The sequence below is a fragment of the Heptranchias perlo genome, unplaced genomic scaffold (genome assembly GCF_035084215.1).
Source record: "Heptranchias perlo isolate sHepPer1 unplaced genomic scaffold, sHepPer1.hap1 HAP1_SCAFFOLD_60, whole genome shotgun sequence".
NCBI classification, from domain to species: Eukaryota; Metazoa; Chordata; class Chondrichthyes; order Hexanchiformes; family Hexanchidae; genus Heptranchias; species Heptranchias perlo.
In genome coordinates, this window is record NW_027139623.1 from 4,538,303 (window position 1) to 4,551,577 (window position 13,275).

The 13,275-nt window shown below is 47.5% G+C and overlaps 1 non-coding gene across 1 annotated transcript; it reads left to right on the plus strand.

The window, feature by feature from the left end:
* Positions 1 to 1,350: 1,350 nt before the first annotated feature.
* Positions 1,351 to 1,422, plus strand: trnag-ucc (transfer RNA glycine (anticodon UCC)). The gene has a single exon. It is a non-coding gene; the product is annotated as a tRNA-Gly (tRNA).
* Positions 1,423 to 13,275: the final 11,853 nt, after the last annotated feature.

The following is a 13,275-nucleotide window of genomic DNA, read 5'->3' on the forward strand; positions in this document are numbered from 1 at the left end:
ATTAATGTCCTCATGCATTTTGATGCATTCTCCCTTTGCATTAACTACATCCCCCAATTTGTTGTCGTCCACAAATTTTGGAATTGTACTTTCGATTCCCGAATCCAAATTGTTAATGTAAATTGTGAAGAACAGTGGTCCCAGCAACTGGAACATCACTTCCCACCTTTTGCCAGTCTGAGTAGCGACCCTTAACCTCTATTCTCAGTTTTCTGTTTTGTTGCCAACTTGCGATCCATTCTGCCACCTGTCCCCTGACTCCAGGTGCTCTGAACTTAGCCATGAGTCTAAAATGCGGTATCTTATCGAAGGCCTTCGGAAAATCCAAATATATTGCATCTACTGCATTAAACTCGTATTCACTTTCTGTTCCTTCTTCAAAGATTTCAATAAGGTTGGTCCTGTCATTTCGGTTATCAGATTAAGTCGTGGCCACTTTACTTGCTTTTGGAGCTGACAATGCTGGTTTTCTTCGGCAGCATCACGGCCTGGATATCTGGCAACACCCTGAGCGATGGTCACCCGTCCCAGCAGCTTGTTGAGCTCCTCGTCGTTGCGGATGGCCAGCTGCAGGTGTCTGGGGATGATGCGGGTCTTCTTGTTGTCCCGGGCCGCGTTGCCGGCCAGCTCGAGGATTTCAGCCGTCAGATACTCGAGCACAGCAGCCAGATAGACCGGGGCTCCGGCACCCACACGTTCAGCGTAGTTCCCCTTTCGCAGGAGCCTGTGAACACGGCCCACAGGGAACTGCAGTCCGGCCCGGGATGAGCGAGGCTTGTCCTTGAACCGAGCTTTACCGCCGGTTTTTCCTCTTCCAGACAATTTCCACAATCTCACAAATACTTTCATGCAGAATAAAGAAATCTCCAGCACTCACCCTTCTTATTCCTTCTGGAGGATTACAGTGGGGCATTTGTGATGGGTCTCTCTCAGAGTGTTTTCACTGCCCGCTCACCCTCACTGATATTCTATCTTTCAACTGCTGTCCTTTAGCAATATTGCTGCTCCCCCTCCTTTCCCTACTTCTCTGTCCTTTCTAAAGATCTTATAGACTTGAACATTAAGCATCCATTCGTGCCCAGCTGGTAGTCAGGTCTCCGTAATCATTTAATATAATTATTTAACCTCACTGAATGGGTGATGCGGCCGATATCAGGTGAAGAATTACTGGCTGTTGTGTAATTTCCATTGATTGGGAGTTGGCGACATCGACTGGGCGGAAACGGGAACTGCAACAGAGCGAGAAAGGATCCGTCAGAAACCAGTTTCAATGAAGAACAAAATCCAACAGCTTGCAGTATCTGTTCAGGGTCTGCTGTTTATCAACTATTTTAGTATCATGCATTGTCAGCGATGGTGGTATAGTGGTGAGCATAGCTGCCTTCCAAGCAGTTGACCCGGGTTCGATTCCCGGCCATCGCAATTTAGTGTTCTTATTTGTTTGTTTCCTTCAGAAACTCTTAAGATTGCAATCGAATTTGATGCAGTTCAGTTGGTTATTGTTTCCAAAACATAAACGGGTGTAATTGTAGCAAAATGTTTTCAACCTTCATTTCTTTTCCCTATCGAAGAAATAGAGGGAAACATGCTGGAAATAGTGAGCTACAAAGGGTCTAATGAGAGTGAGGAAGGCAAATGAAATGTCAGTCTTTATTGCTAGTTTTTTGAAATATAAGAGTAAGGAAGTCTTGCTGCAGTTGTACTATGAGGAGATATTGTGTAAAATTGGCCTATATTCTGTGGAGTTTAGAAGAATGAGACGTGATCTCATTGAAATGTATGACATTCTTAGACGGCTTGACAGGGTCGATGCTGAGAGGCTGATTCCCCTGGCTGGAGAGTCAAGAACTGGAGCTCATAATCACAAGATAAGGGGTCGGCCATTTAGGATCGACATGAGGAAAAATGTCGTCACTCAAAGGGTTGTGAATCTTTGGATTTCTCTACAGAGGACTGTGGATGCTCAATGGTTGAGTATATTCAAAGCTGAGATCGATAGATTTTTGGAATCTAGGAGAATCAAGGCATATGGGGATCGGGCGGGAAAGTGGAGTTGAGGTCGAAGATCTGCCCTGATCTGATTGAGTGGCGGAGCAGGCTCGAGGGGCCGTATGGGCTACTCCTGCTCCTATTTCTTATGTTCTTATCTAGAGAGCCGTATATCCAATTGTGCTGATGACACTAAGCTAGGTGGCAACGTAAATATTATAGATGGGAGCGGAAAGTTGCAAAGGGACATTGATAGATAAAGTGAGTGGGTGAAACTGTGGCAGATGGAGTTCAACGTGGGGAAGTGTGAGGTCAATCGCTTTCGACCATAAAAAGATAGATATATTTTCTAAATGGGAAGAAACGAGGAACTGTGGATGAGCAAAGGGATTTATAAGACCAAGTACAGAATTCACGAAAAGGTGCAAAAATAAGTTAAAATGATAATGGAATTTTGATCTTTATCTCCAGGGATCTGGAATAAAAAGGAGTGGAAGTTGTGTCACAGTTATACAGAACTCTGGTTAGAGCTCATTTAGAGTACTGTGTTCAGTTCTGGGCACCGCACCTCTGGCAGGATAAGAACATTAGAAATATGATCAGGAGTAGGCTTCACGGCCCCTCGAGCCTGCTCCACCATTCCATAGTTCATGGCTGAATTTGTACCTCAACTCCACTTTACCGCCCTATCCCCATATCCCTTCACTGCCTTGCCAAAAAATCTATCAAATTCAATCTTGAATACACTCAACGACTGTGCATCCGCAGCCCTCTGGGGTGGAGAGAACAGCATCAATGAAGATAAACAGAATGCAATGAAATGTGTCATACAGTTACATCTCGCTGCTCTGTCTGCTCATTTTGATCGCTACTTCCCTGCAGAGGGATTTGAAAATTTGATGGAAAAGTGTTGGGTGAAACTTGCTTTTGCTTTCGAAAATCCTGAATCAATAATGAAGACCAACTTGTTCACACTGATAAGATACTTTTTAAATGTTCTGCCTGTGAGAAGAGCTTTAAAAGAAAAAGTGATCTGCTGACACACCAACGCACTCACACTCGGGAGAGGCCGTTCACCTGCTCCGTGTGTGGGAAGGGATTCACTCGGTCATCCAGCCTACTGATACACCAGCGAGTTCACACTGGGGAGAGGCTGTTCACCTGCTCCGTGTGTGGGAAGAGTTTCACTCGATCATCCCACCTGCTGAGACATCAGCAAGTTCACATCGGGGAGAGGCCATTCACCTGCTCCCTGTGCAGGAAGGGATTCGCTCAGTCATCCACCCTGCTGACACACCAGCGAGTTCACACTGGGGAGAGGCCATTTATCTGCTCCGTGTGTGGGAAGGAATTCACTTGTTCATCCGGCCTCATTGAACACCAACTTGTTCACATTGATAAGAGACCCTTTAAATGTTCGAACTGTGAGAAGAGCTTTAAAAGAACATGGGATCTGCTGAGACATGAACGTATTCACACTGGGGAGAGGCCGATCACCTGCTCCGTGTGTGGGATGGGATTCACTCAATCATCCCACCTGCTGAGTCACCAGCGAGTTCACATGTGACTGCAGGGGTTGGATTCTGCTGTTATTACTGCTGTTAATCACATCCAGGACTGAACCATGTTCATTCTGACAGTTGGGGTTTGTTTCTGATGTTAATAATCCCTTTAACTGGGCTGGCGTTTAATATTCTGTACAAGTGTCAAATAAATCAGCTTTCTTTTAAACACAGTGTGTCAACTCCTTGATATCTCGATGATAAGACAAGGTGATTGAGGACTTATGATGAAGTGAGTGGAATCCATCTTAGAATTGAGTTCCTCCACCTTTTCAAAAGATGGATCTACAAGATGTCCAAGTCTGACAGGACAGAAAATTCTATTATATCACACGGTCCACTTCAATCAGGCTGAGCAGATTTCCACTACCCTTGTATGAAAAATAATTTCCCGATTTCACTCCAAGACACCCGAGCTCTAAATTTAAGCTTATGTCCTCTTGTTCTGGATTCACCGACCAGAGAAAATAGTTTATATTTCTACCCTATCGAATCCCTTTATAATTTTAAATACCTGGATCAGATCACCCCTCAACCTTCGAAACTCAAGGGAATGCAAACCAAGTTTATGCAACCGGTCCTTATAATTGAACCCTTCAAGCCCCAGTGTCATTCTCGTGAATCTGCACTGTCCCCCCTCCAAGGCCAATATATCCAATATGTCCCAGCACTGACTGTGTGTACAACAGGACAGAGTGTTTCAGCACTGACTGTGTGTAAAACAGGACTGGGTGTCCCTGCATTGGCTGTGTGTATAACAGGACTGAGTGACCCAGCACTGACTGTGTGTATAACATAACTGAGTGTCCCAGCACTGACTGTGTGTATAACAGGACTGAGTGACCCAGCACTGACTGTGTGTATAATATAACTGAGTGTCCCAGCACTGACTGTGTGTATAACAGGACTGAGTGTCCCAGCACTGACTGTGTGTATAACAGGACTGAGTGTCCCAGCATTGACTGTGTGTATAACAGGACTGAGTGTTTCAGCACTGACTCTGTGCATAACAGGACTGAGTGTCCCAGCATTGACTGTGTCTAACAGGACTGAGTGTCCCAGCACTGAATGTGTGTAGAACAGGACTGGGTGTCCCAGCACAGACTGTGTTGATAGCAGGAAAGGGTGTCCCAGCATTGACTGTGTATAACAGGACTGAGTGTCCCAGCACTGAATGTGTATAACAGGACTGAGTGTCCCAGCATTGACTGTGTGTATAACAGGACTGAGTGTCCCAGCACTGACTGTGTGTATAATAAGACTGAGTGTCCCAGCACTGACTGTGTGTATAACAGGTCTGAGTGTCCCAGCACTGACTGTGTGTATAATAAGACTGAGTGTCCCAGCTCTGACTGTGTGTATAACAGGACTGGGTGTCCAAGCACTGACTGTGTGTATAACAGAACTGAGTGTCCCAGCACTGACTGTGTGTATAACATGACTGGGTGTCCCAGCACTGACTGTGTGAAGAACAGGACTGAGTGTCCCCGCACTGACTGTGTGTATAACAGGACTGACTGTCCCAGCATTGATTTTGTGAATAACAGGACTGGGTGTCCCAGCACTGACTGTGTGTATAACAGAACTGAGTGTCCCAGCACTGACTGTGTGTATAACAGGACTGGGTGTCCCAGCACTGACTGTGTGTATAACAGGTCTGAGTGTCCCAGCATTGACTGTGTGTATAACAGAACTGAGTGTCTCAGCACTGACTGTGTGTATAACAGGATTGAGTGTCACAGCATTGACTGTGTGTACAAGAGGACTGAGTGTCCCAGCACTGACTGTGTGTATAACAGGACTGAGTGTCCCGGCAATGAATGTGTGTATAACAGGACTGGTTGTCCCAGCACTGACTGTGTGTATAACAGGACTGAGTGTCCCAGCACTGACTGTGTGTATAACAGAATTGAGTATCTCAGCACTGACTGTGTGTATAACAGGACGGAGTATCCCAGCACTGACTGTGTGTATAACAGGACTGAATGTCCCAGCACTGACTGTGTGTATAACAGAATTGAGTATCCCAGCACTGACTGTGTGTATAACAGGACGGAGTATCCCAGCATTGACTGTGTGTATAACAGGACTGAATGTCCCAGCAGTGATTGTGTGTATAACAGAATTGAGTTTCCCAGCACTGACTGTGTGTATAACAGGACGGAGTATCCCAGCATTGACTGTGTGTATAACAGGACTGAGTGTCCCGGCAATGAATGTGTGTATAACAGGACTGAGCGTTCCAGCACTGACTGTGTGTATAACAGGACTGAGTGACCCAGCAATGGTTGTGCGTAGAGTGTACATGGGCTGTGGGAGGAGATAAATGGGTTGGGTAGAATCCATGATAGGTTGGAGTGACATGGGGTTGTTGGTGGAGATTAAATCGGTTGGAGGATGTTGCAGAGATAGGGAGGGGGCGAGGACCATGGAGGGATTTGAAAACGAGGACGAGGATCTTAAAATCGAGGCATTGCTGGACCGGGAGCCAATGTAGTAACACACGAACAGAAACTTACGGTTCACTGCCCGGCAGACAGGTGAAGAAGACATTGATGTCCGCGGGGGAACAGTCAGGGTCACAGCAGCAGTTGAGGTCGCAGACTCCGCCAGTCAGGTCACAGGTACAAATGGGAACGGCTGGAACAAGACACACACAGTGAGATCTCACAACAGAGCACGGACGGTCTCAAAGACCATCTCCCTCCCTTGTCTGAATCCACGATCGCCGTCTTCTCCATCTCCCAAAATCAATCTGCAAACTTATCCTCCCACTGCTTTCTACTCACCGAATTACAGCTTCCAGATACCCAGCACAACCCACTTAATAAATAATAATAATTATGAGGAGAGAATAGAGAAGCTGGGATTACTCTCTTTGGAGCAGAGAAGGTTCAGGGGAGATTTACCAGAATGGTCCCGGGGATGAGGGACTTCAGTTCCCGGGAGAGACTGGAGAAGCTGGGATTGTTCTCCTTCGAGCAGAGACGGTTAAGGGGAGATTTAATAGAGGGGTTGAAAATGAGGAGGGGTTTTGATGGAGTCGATGGGGAGAAACTGTTGCCACTGGCGGGAGGGTCGGTAACCAGAGGACACAGATTGAAGGGAATTGGGAAAAGAGCCAGAGGGAGATGAGGAGAATGTTTTTCGGCAGCGAGTTGTTCTGATCTGGAATTCACTGCCTGAAAGGGCGGTGGGAGCAGATTCAATAATAACTTTCAAAAGGGAATCGGGTCAATCCTTGAAGGGGGGAAATTTGCGGGACTGTGGGGAAAGAGCAGGGGGAGTGGGACTAATGGGATCGCTCTTTCACAGGGCCGGCACAGGCGCGATGGGCCGAGCGGCCTCTTTCACAGGGCCGGCAAGGGCGCGATGGGCCGAGCGGCCTCTCTCTGTGCTGTTTGATTCTCGCTCACTTTTGGGCTCCGACCCACGGCCCGTTTGACGGGGAGGCGGGAGAGTGACTCCCCCCCGAGCCCAGCTCGACACCGGGCGCTGACAGAGTGGAGATTCACGGGGCCCGCAGGAGGCCCCGAAGAACTCCGGCGGTCTTCCCCCCCCTCCCCTCTCAGGCCACTCCCGGGTGCGGGCCCTCCCTCTGTCGGCCTCGCCCCCGCCCACAGCAGCGCCCGCCCGAGGACGCCATCCTCATCCTCCCGGCGTCGGCCTGTTGCTAAGGGAACGCGGCACAGGGACAGCGCGGAGCATGCGCGGCGTCCCTGCGGCCGGTGCGGCACGTACGCGTTGTGACCTCAGCGCGCAAATGTGAGTGACGCCGCAGCGTGTCACGTGATGGGAGGTGTCAGCCCAGGAGCATGGGGGGAGGGGAGAGCTGTCAATCAAAGGACCCGGATTCAACACTCACTGCGCACAGAATTTGTTTAAAAATGCAAAATCTGCAAGAATGAAATCAAAATAGAATTGAACAAAAAAAGGAAAAAACTGTAAATGAAAAATTCGGAATTAAAAGCTGAAATGTCTAAACTCACATCAGGCTGATGGTCTGGGTCCTCCCGTCAATATTCGTCTCCTTTACCTGGGGCACAGGATGAGCAGAATGTTTGAATGTCACTTTTTTAATGCAGAGGGCGCTGGATGGATGGAATGGACCAGCGAGGGAGGCAGTGGGGCCTGATTGTATCAGCAAATTCCAGAGAGTTGGCTAAGTACCTGATAGCGGCACCTTGGGATATGACAGCCGAGAAATTGGGATCTTTAAAATTATTTTGATGCATGTGCACTAGCTTTTAGTGATTGTTGTATCTGGACACCCAAACCCCTTTACTCCCCTGCAGTTCATAGTTTACCACTATTATGAAAATACTCCTATTTCTCACCTGGTGCCAGCAATAGATGCTCTTTGTATAACTCCCCACATCTTTACTGTCCGGCTATATTCCCACTCTTCACTGTCCAATAATAACAGACACGGTGAAACAGGACCATTTTTTTGTATTTCAAAGTGTAGTATATTTCATAAAATTTATGCATACACACAGTTCAATGAAAATATCACAGTTACAATTCAAAAATATACAATACAGATCGTATACACTAAGACTCCGTTATTACATTTCAAAACACAGTACATATCTTCTAATACGTGCAGTACAATACAAGGTGAAATGGCCTTATACGGTGGCCTTTCCCCATAGAGCCTTTGCATCGGCCGCACCTCACTTCAATGTGTCCCACAACACTTACTCCTGGACATTGGAGTGTGTCAGTGGGCAACACTCAGTCGTGGACAGCTCCTTCAGCTGGATGACCAGCAGGGTTCTGGTGGACCATAGGGCCTCCTTCACCGAGTTGATGATCTTCCAGCAGCAGTTGCTATCTGTCTCAGTTTGCATCCCAGAAAACAGCCCGTAGAGCAGAGCGTCCTGTGTCACCAAGCTGTTGGGGATGAACCAGGACAAATGCCAACGCATCTCTCTCCACACATTCTGCAGGGAGGTGCAGTCCCCCAGGAGATAGACGATGGTCTCGCCCCGCTGCAACCTCGAGGGAAGCTCACGGTGGCGCTGAGATGCTGTGTGCAGGAAAGACGGCACTGGGAGGGCCCTTCTCACCACCATCCAGGCTACATCCTGGTGCCTGTTGGTCAGTTCCGGCGATGAGACGTTCCACTAAATGGTTTCGACCGTCTGGTCGGGGAACTGACCAACCGGATCTACCTTCCCCTTTCTCTGCAGGACACTCAAAATGTTCTGTGCCGTCCACTGTTTGATTGCCTTGTGGTAGAAAGGGTAAACTTCACGACAAGTGGTGGGGTACGGTCTAGCTGGACGAGACATCCTGCATCTGCTCGGCCAGCGTGGCCAGACCCAACCTTCTCAGTGTGGGGACTGTCACTACCTTTGGTATAAACCCCAAACTTGCTCCATTTGATTACACGGCTTGTGGGTGTAACAGGCAGAGCTGCAGCGTTTCAATTTACACTCATCTGAAGTTCCCTTGAACCGCCCCTTTATATAACTATCTTGGCTCACATTTGGAATGTGACTACTTTCTGTGGGATTTAAACCTTTGTTGATCCGGGTCAGTAAAAATTCTCCGAACACATTCTGCTGGTGGGAACTCGAGGGTATCGGTGGACAAGGCAGCCAATCAGTGATTCGGGCCAATCAGTGATTCGGGCACTAGACACATTTACGTCTTTAATTCGGTCTTTTGTTTGGAAGAGCCCTGGACTGTGATGGTTGTAAACCTTAACCTTCTGACCTCCAATGATGTGGAGAGGGCGCAATACAGTGGAAGTACCTGCCTCTCTCATTCTGTGTAGATTAGCTCAGCTCCCTGGAGACGAGTTGATGTAAAATTAATGGGATTAGTCTTACCATGATAGACTGGCCCAAGCATGGTGACGGAACTCTCTGATGGGGAAGGGGTAAAGGGCACAGTACTTTGTATAATGGGGGCGGCAAGCATTGGAACAGTAACAAGTCTAGTATTAAGGGTGGTGATGGTGTTGGTGTGGCTCTCCGTTCACTGGCATTCAACTCCCTCCAGAAGTAACCCATATAGGGGAGCAGCAATTTCTGAATAGTCAGAGATACAATCCCCACACAATCCTGTCATACCCAGAAACAAGTGCAGGGAGGTCTCATCTGTGGGCCGTGGTAAGGAGGTGATAACCTTGACTTTATCCTGGTCCACAGACCGGGACCCTGCCTCTACGATGAAACCAAGGAACGTGATCTGAGGTTTCATCAACTGCAGCTTTGTAACATTGATCCTAAGTCCAGAGGGCTCCAGTCGATGACAAACCTCACTCACCATTCGCAGGTGACCTTCCCGTGTCTCGGTCTGTATTAGGGTTCCATCCACAAAGTGGATCACAGCCTGGGGATTCACAGCCCTGTCAAAGCTCCTTTCATGTGAGCAGGGAAAATAACGGGGCTGTTGTGGGAACCTTGAGGGAGGACGGTCCAAGTGTACTGATGTCCTTCGAAAGTAAAGGCGAATTGATACTGCGAATCGGGATGGAGGTGGGGGGGGATTCCAGAACCCGTTCGAGATATCTCTCACAGAATATCAGTGAGACCGATGGACCATTCGAGATATCTCTCACAGAATATCAGTGAGACCGATGGACCATTCGAGATATCTCTCACAGAATATCAGTGAGACCGATGGACCGTTCGAGATATCTTATTGTCGCTCACAAGCTCTCCACCGCCTCTCCCAGATAGGGGTCCTGTCTCGATGGAGGGGGGTTATCACTTATTACACGAATACACGGATCCATTCGCCCACATTCATGTCAGTGTTTGGCAAATAATATCTGATGTCTTTCACACACCTGTCGAACCTTGGGATCAGAGACGGAGGCGGGTAATTTCACCTTCACTGCTTGGGCGGTAAACTGAAAGAGCAGAAGTTAAAATCTGGCCGGTTCTATCAGGGGCGGGTGATCCGCTCTATCAATTCAGCTCCCAGCAATGGTGAAAATTTCCCTCCACGTGTTGTGAACCGGTGCAATTTGAGACAATGGACCAGCTTGTGGGCTTCGAAGATTGATATTAGGGCGGAGGTCAGGAAAGGTGTGGTCGATTTTAAGTATCCCCGCCTGGCGGAAATGGCGTGTAAGAGGCTAGTAAATCGTACGAGGTCATTTACCGCCCCTTTAACACTGTCGCTCCTGCCTCCACCATCGTGGGTAGGGTCCTGAGTAGAGCGGCCGGAGCAACACCCACCTGTTTCCGGTCAGACCACGTGTAATATGTAAATCAGGGTATTTTGACGTACACGGAACATCATGTTGGTTACAAATGGGAGGAGGAGCCGCCCTTTCGATGGGCATTGAGTGATCCAGAACACTGAATAGTTTCATTTTAAATTATATTTTGTGGCGCAAGGAGGAGCAGGAGAGCTTTCCCTTGGCCTGCTGCGGCCGTGAGAAATCTCCCCGTCCCTGATCGTCTCAGAAATGTATCAGGAGGTTTCCTTATAGATCTGTGTAACCAGGCCCAGCCTCATGTCCCATTAAACTCCCTGCAGTGAGTAAACATTACTGAACAGCAGCTCAGAGAGGAAACGATCTCCGGAACTCCCCACTGGAGTTTGAAATTACATTAATATTTTACCAGTCAGTAACGGTCCGGGTGTTGGTCCATTATTATTCTGTTCTGGTCAAAACAAATGTCCCAATGAACAGGACGCTGTCTGACCCTGACAGCTCACCCTCAGTCCATCCCACCGGGCAGTGTGTGTGATGGGAAATAATCATCAACCGAAAAGGAGGATTTGATTTTATTCATTTCACGATTAAACATTAAATATTGAAATCATATTATTTCCAGAATAAAAAACAGCAAACCGTTTCATGTTAGAATCACATCTTTGTATCATTTCACAACACCGCATTTGTCGGGTAAGATATGATTCCTCTCTGGTATTTCCAAATGTATTTAAATGATTGGTTTAATAATAGTTACTTTCGTGAATTCATTTATGTCAATGGATGGTAAAATCAGGCGCGGTGAATAACGGGCGCCCGATCCGTTACAGCCCGTCTCACGCCACCGACAAACGTGAAAATCCACTCTCATTGACTTTTTGTTTAATTTCAGTTGAAAAGACTTCAGACGTTTCTATGATTTAACTAATGTAACAATTAGATTCAGTGGGTATTTCACCCCGTTCTTCAGCTCCTCTCTGAATTTAGTCTGGGTCACAGCATAAATACACGTGTTGGTGCAGGAACTGAGAAGCTGAAGCATGAGTCCGGCTGACTCAATGTCACTGACTTCATAGTACTGGGTATTTGTTGTATACAGAGAGATAACATAAAAAACGAGTGTGCTCCATAACAATATAAAACTGCCTGATATACTGAAGAGTAAAATGATGGATTTCCTTCGGTTCTCCATCTCTGGATCCTTGTGATTCTCGACATTGCTGCGGCCCCGGAGTCCCCTGCGGACTCTATTGGCCGCTAAAATGTGGCTGACGGTGAGAACATTGAACAGTAAAATCAGAATGAATGGCAGACAAGGAGTTAACACAAGATTAAACAAGACAAACGCTTCCCATGCGGGTGAAGTGAAAAAGATCGGTTTCAAGACACAACCCCGGGGTACATTGTCCATTATATATTCCGGGCCAATTACAAAGTAGAAGGGAATGTTCAGTAAACAGCTCAGCGCACTCACCACCCCGATAACAGCAGCCGCCGTTTTCTCAGTGCAATATTTTGTTTTCAGCTTCTGACAACTAATGGCCACAAATCGATCAAAGGTGAAAACCACTGTGAACCAGACAGAAATCTCGGTGGTTGCTAAAGTCAGGAAGTCAATGACCGAACACACGGGAGTAATTCTCAGGAATGAATTTGGGAAATAAATCAGTCCAATCCATTTCAATATCGGATCAGTGATAACGACCAGGAGATCGGCCGCCGCCATTCCCACCAGGTAGCTAGTGATACATTTGGAGAGTCCGCACTTTCCTCGGGACAGGATCACAATCGCCACCAAGTTAACTGTAAAAGAGAGAGAAAAGAAGCAGAGAAATTACTGATTAGACCTGGAGACAAAGCAGCAGTTTGACAGGATCTGGGGTGAAATTTCCAGCTTTGTTGCTGCATCAAACGGTTGAAACTGATTCACTGACCTGGGCAGCGCTTTCGGACAGAGAAATGTTTTTAAACACAATGATCAATAATGAATTGGGAAATTGATAAAGAGAGTGAATAAAGTGAGCACCAGATCCACTGGAAGGGCCGAGTGAGGGGGCAGTGCCGGTGGGGAAGGGAGGAGGGATATGAACACCGGGATTCCAACAGGTTAAATCCGGATTTGGGCTCCAGATGGACGGGAAAGTGAGCGAGGGACGAGAAGGTGAGGGGACAGGGGGAGGTTTGTTGCTCTGGGTGGAGAGAGCCGACTGGGGCTGGCACAAAACGGGAAAGACCGAGATCCGTGGCGGTGAGTTTGAGGCTTCGTATTGGATTAGAAGAGGCAACTGGAGGCCGAGCGAGCGAGTGCGTTTGGGAGGGAGACAAAGGAAAAGGACATGTATGAACTGGAGGGGAATCAGGGGAACGGATGAGGAAACGGAGGATTCGATGCCGTAGGAGGAGAGGCTGGGATTCACAGGGAGAGACTGCAGCAGAGTGTTAGAGGAAATCTAATCTATAGTTTCAACTCACACAATCCAATTAATGAATTCAACCATTAATTTATGTGGTTATTGGTGTCAATGAACTGCTCGTTGGTTA